Here is a 6,095-nt window from a genome sequence, read left to right on the forward strand (position 1 = left end):
GGAAGAGAAGACAAAAAAAGAGTGAACATAAAGCAATGTGTCATAGTAAACATCCCACAAGAAACATGATGACTCAGTACGTGTCGCTTTTTTCATCCATTGTGGGAGACCATGCTTAACAGCAGCTGTGGGGGCCGGGTTATTTGACACCGCTCTGTATAAAGAAGCTGCGTCACTTAGTACTTGACAGTATTTTGTGTATTACAACGTATGTATTTTCCTTTAACCCATTAGAGTAAGGTAGAAAGAAAAACACAGGACAATTAACTGTTTCTGTAAAGTAATAACATTGTCCCTTTTTTATACAGTTCAGACATATTCTACAGAGCTTTACAGAGATGATCCATCATTTGCACCAATCCCTGCCCTAATGGAGCTTACAATCAAAGGGAGACTATATCAAGCTCTGTGAAGATAGCACCATGGCAGATATAGACCCACATTGTACTGTGGCATATGAATAGTACATTTTGTGATTTTCAGGCAACTAAGGAGGCATAGGGTTTGGGGTGCACAGAGACTATATCCCTTTGATATAGTCTCCCCTATTTAAGGTAAAGGTGGCCAATACTATTAAGGAAGATGAAGTTACACCCCTACAACCCTCAGCTGAATTTAGCAAATTTAACATAAATATGTATTCACCATATTGGCACCTATTGTTCTGTGAGACTCCAATTTCATTGTTATTGTTACTTTTTGATATTTATCATGCTATTCAGACACCCTCCCCCTTTATTCATATTCAAATTTCTCATTAAAATAACTCTGTTGTTAGGGCAATTTGTACCTTAGCAACAAACCACGATGCTGAACTATAAGCTAAATAATTCAAACAATAACTACAAAATGAAGGCCACTTGCAAATTGCCTTTGAATATTACTGTCTTCATTATGCTAAAAGTTTAATACAAAGGTGAGACTTTAAGTAAAAAAACTTTGAATTTCGAAGTATTTTTTGGGCTACTTCGACCATCGAATGGGCTACTTCGACCTTTGACTACGACTTCGAATCGAAGGATTCGTAGTAAAAATCGTTCGACTATTCGACCATTCGATAGTCGAAGTACTGTCTCTTTAAAAAAAACTTCGACCCCCTAGCTAAAAGCTACCGAAGTTAATGTTAGCCTATGGGGAAGGTCCCCATAGGCTTTCCTAAGTTTTTTTGATCGAAGGATATTCCTTCGATCGTTGGATTAAAATCCTTCGAATCGTTCGATTCGAAGGATTTTATCGTTCGATCGAAGGAATAATCCTTAGATTGTACGATCGCAGAATTTGCGCTAAATCCTTCGACTTCGATATTCGAAGTCGAAGGATTTCAATTCCTAGTCGAATATCGAGGGTTAATTAACCCTCGATATTCGACCCTTAATGAATCAGCCCCACAGTCTCCCTGTTCTCTGTACATTAAATAAATATGATCATGACTGGAGTTTAGAAAACAGTAGAAATTGGTAGATTACCTGAGCAACACTATGGCCACTTTTGCTGTCACAACTCGCAGCAGCCCCTGATAAGCTGCAGGGAGAAGCTGGGACACAGTTTACCAATAGTGATGTGCGGACTGGCCCGACACTAGCACTTCCTCCTGCTCTCCCTGCCCGCCACCTTCAACTGCAGGCTGCCGGCTTTATAGCTGAGCACCTGCTCGCCCCGCCCCTTTTGTGACATTATCGGCGGGCGGGTCCATAAAGGGAAGCCGGAAGTCGGCGGGCGTGGGTGGAGGAAGGGCGGGTGAGGATCGGGAAAAACACACAAAAAAACTAAAAACACAGTACATTACTATTACACAACTATACAAAATGCATTTGAAGTCAGAGCATAAAATAACACTGACCTAATTAATACCATACACATGAGTGCAAAAAATCCTTGCATATTGTCAAAAGCCCCCATCCCATATTCCTGATAGTTTAGTATGCAGTGTCTCTATGAACAATGCTCTTGCAGCCATTTATGTTACCATTTCAATGCTCAGCATGGTCTCCTGCTGAAAGGGTTACAGCTACGACTAGTCATATGCAATTTTAGCCAGTGATCTCCCACAGCTGAAAAATTCATGGCAAGTAGCACCGTCACTGCTGTGCTGAAAGGCGGTGCGCATAGTACTATAGTATGCTTGTGACAAGGCATGACTCACTTGAATCTGCTAAACAACAACGGGAACCTCCCCTCAGTACTCATTTAGACATTGCTGCAGCATTCGTCTTTCCCATGTCTTTCACATAACACCCCTATCCCCCCCCCAAAAAAAACCAATTCATTTTGGACAGTAGACCCAACCACAACTCGATGCTTGGATTGTATCTATCTGTGACCTACCCTCATATGGGAGTATTTGGCTAACTGCATTCTTGCTGTTTGATGAAATAGCAATGCGGTGCTGCCTGGATATTTTATTACATTGTGCATATGGGATACAGTGTAGCTCAGTGTAGCCCACTGAACAGCAAAAAGTCCCTTCTCTTCACACCCAGGAGGGGAGTTTAACTGCAGGATTGCGCTTATGAAGGGCGAGAGCATGAGAAATCACTGCAGCCACCCTTAATACGCCCCCCTGCTTTGTCTCTGTAAAGATGAGGGTTGCCCAGTGGGATAGGAAGAACTAAATAAATAAAGCCTATCGGTAGTGTATGGAAAGCCCTGATGCATTCCACAGTATAGTGATGAATCACAGCAGAAATACTGTGTACATAAAAACACACACCCAAGCGCACCTCAACCTGCACAAATAACAGGACGCTTGCAATATACAAAAACAGTTCATTTGGCAAAGTGCCTGCTGTTTTGCTGACAACCAGTAAGAGCCTTCTCCCTAGGCAGTGTGGGAAGTGAGAAGCAGGTGCTGGAGGGGTCATGTGCAGCGTTGTCCAGCCTGCAGCGTCTTGCTGAGCTGTCAACAACCCAAGCCACATGGTTTTCTTTAAGGTGTAGGGTCCTATCAGCTATATAATGCAGGACCTATCTAAAGAATGGAGCCTCAGATGTTAACGATCTGCAGTTCCTAATTATTACCTAATTATTACCTAATTACCTCTTGCAGGTTTAGACAGTTGTACCTCAAAAACCACCGAAGGACAAAAGGTTGGGCAAAAACAGTAGTTTAATTTGAAGGTTTGTAATGGAATCTACCTTCGCTTCACCAGTAAAATATATACTAGATGCCAATGTTAACAGGTAAAAAGATTACAGAGTTAGGGAGGCTGGATATTATTCTAATGGGTGCCAGCCCTGCCTGGCTGCCCTTATTATGCTAGTATCCAACTGCAATATTTACTTTCTACAGAGTATTCTTCACTCTGCTACTATAAGCAGAGCCATATTTTCTGTATAGAAACAGACAGCTAACCCTGTCATTTTTATCCTACTATTCTTTCTGTTTACATATTATCATCTATCCTTCGCTCATTTCTTCTCTTTGTTGTTATACAAACATATAGACATATAAGGCCAAATAGCTGGGTAAGCAGGAGTGCCCACTGACACCTGTAAATGAATCCTAATATGTAACAGCATTGACAGACACTGCTGGGATATTAAATAAGATGTGAGCTCTCCAGAGGCACAAACTCACATCCATTGACTTGCCTGGGTAAATTCAGAAGTTTAACTGTAGAGGAAGCAAATCATGTGATTTCTTAGGGTCCCATGAGGGATAGTGAGGCTGGACACAAGCATTTTATTTTCTCTTTGCTATTCGTAATTACAGCTGAATTAGGTGACCCCCAAGAGCAATAAGAGGGCTGCATGTGGGGTATACAACTAAATGCTGCCATTTACTGACAGCCTCAAGGACTCCCTGGCAATGGCAAGGTTTGCAAATGCTGAATGTTCTCTTTCTCAAGGGCAACCTGCGTATGCTTTAATTGAAAAGAAAAAAAAAATCCATTGCTTGTTTTTTCTTTAGTGTAACGCTTACAAATGCCACCAATGCAATCCCTGAAGATGTTTTCTTTCCCTTTTTGACGCGGGGAGTCTGAACGAGTGGGGGTGGTTTGAAGAAAACAAGTTATTTTTTTCGTGCCATGGACCTTGACAGCTCAGCAGCCTGTGTTGATGTGCTGCTGGGGGGTGGTGGATAGGAGGAGATCACAAGCTGAAGGTAGACTGGGGTGGGAGGATCCCTGCGTATGTGGATGGAAGATACTCAGCCCACATTAGCCATATATGGTGCGCCTTGGCATTCTTTTCCTTCTACTAGGCAATCCTTGTGTACAACTGTAACAGGACCCTGCCAGCGTATTTGTCACAACAAAAAGAAAAAGCTTTTTGCAGTACAGGCAAAAGGAAGACATTTTTCTTCCACAAATCAGATTAGCAAGAAAGGGGCATGGTGGGATACAAGCACCAATTGTTGCCTGCAAACTTTATATCAGCAGCGTGACAAAAAAATACAGCAGGTTCACCAACCTTGGTGGTCAGGTAATCCTATGGCTGAATCCTGATTCCAAAAAATTGTCTGGAAAAGAAACTGCTATTTTGCTTTACTTTTCCAGGCCCTTATTTGACCTTAAAGGAAATGGTTAGAGAGCCATATACCATCAGTCTGGGGTTTATAAGGTAAAGTCATTTTAAGGGGGGGAAGGGGGTTAGCAGTACCAGTTGTACCCCTACTATGTAACATCTAGGTGTCACAGGTCAGTAGTGGCTAGAATAGGAATAGGATGCTGAACTCCATCCAGTTGAGGCAACACTGGCTCTTGGCCAACCTCCTGGTCAGAGCTCCGAGTAAACAAACTTAAGAGACTACTTAAGTCAACTGTCCCTAGTTTGTACAAAAACTGTTTTTGGTCAAATTGAACAAAAAGCCCTGATGGCAGCATGTACTGTTGGTAACCAGACAATAAAGCAATTGGCACAAGTCAGAGCCTTTAATATTGAGAGCAGAGGTCCTGGCAGTCTCAGTATTGCTGGTAAGCACCGGGAAAATGACGTGTTTTTTTTTCTTTTTCTTCCATGGCACAAGTGAAGCTGTCAGTAAAATATAAATACATGAACTCTGATAAAATAATGGAAGCAAAGACAATGGTGGTGGGTATTGCTGGCACCCACCAGAAAAAAAACAAAGGCTTTTTTTGTTGCCTGGTTGCATTTTAGTTCCTAAATTGTGAAAAATCTAATCTAAAATCTAATAACTTTTTCTGAATTTTACTATTGTGTTTTCCTAAATTAGCCATTCTGTAAAAATGATGTCCCTTGTTTGCAAAAAAGCACTGATATCCTCAAAAGTACCAACCTTTCCACAAAAATACCTTCTTATGCCACCTAGCCTAAAAATTCAAGAATACGTTAAAGGGGTTGTTCACCTATAAATTAATTTTTAGTATGTTGTAAAGAATGATATTCAGAAACAAATTGCAATTGGTTTTCATTATTTATTATTTGTGGGTTTTTTTTTAATGTATTTAGCTTTTTATTAAGCAGCTCTCCAGTTTTCAATTTCTGCTAGGGTCCAGATTACCCTAGCAACCATGCATTGATTTTAAAAGAGACTGAACTAGGAACAGGAGAGGCCTGAATAGAAAGATGAGTAATAAAAAGCAGCAATAACAATAAATGTGTAGCCTTACAGAGCATTTGTTTTGAGATGGGGTCAGCGACCCCCGTCTGAAAGCTGGAAAGAGTCAGAAGAAGATATATCATTGAAAAAACTATAAATAATGAAGAGCAATTAAAAAGTTGCCCATTCTATAACATACTAAAAGTTAACTTAAAAAGAGAACAACCCTTTAAAGGTTACTGCATATTTCACTCTTGTTTTCTCATTGTGTGAAAAAACTTGTCCTTGTTTTCAAAACCCTGAAGGAAAGAACACTTCTTCAATGCACCTAGCACTAGTTTGCCTAAACACTCTTCCCTTTTTTCGTCATGTTAGCAGAGGAGACTCTGATACTACAAATGGGAGCTCTGTGCAGAAAATATACACGACTGATTAAATATTGGGAGCTGACGTACGGCTAGCAACTAACACGAAAAAAAACGTATTGTTTTGTTCTCTGACACAAGCAAAAGTCACGAGCAGGGGAGAAAAATAACCATTGCGAGTAAACGCCCGCACCCTGCATACACTACTGAGCTTTGCTAGTTGGCTT

The sequence above is a fragment of the Xenopus laevis genome, chromosome 2L (assembly GCF_017654675.1).
Source record: "Xenopus laevis strain J_2021 chromosome 2L, Xenopus_laevis_v10.1, whole genome shotgun sequence".
Lineage (NCBI taxonomy): Eukaryota > Metazoa > Chordata > Amphibia > Anura > Pipidae > Xenopus > Xenopus laevis.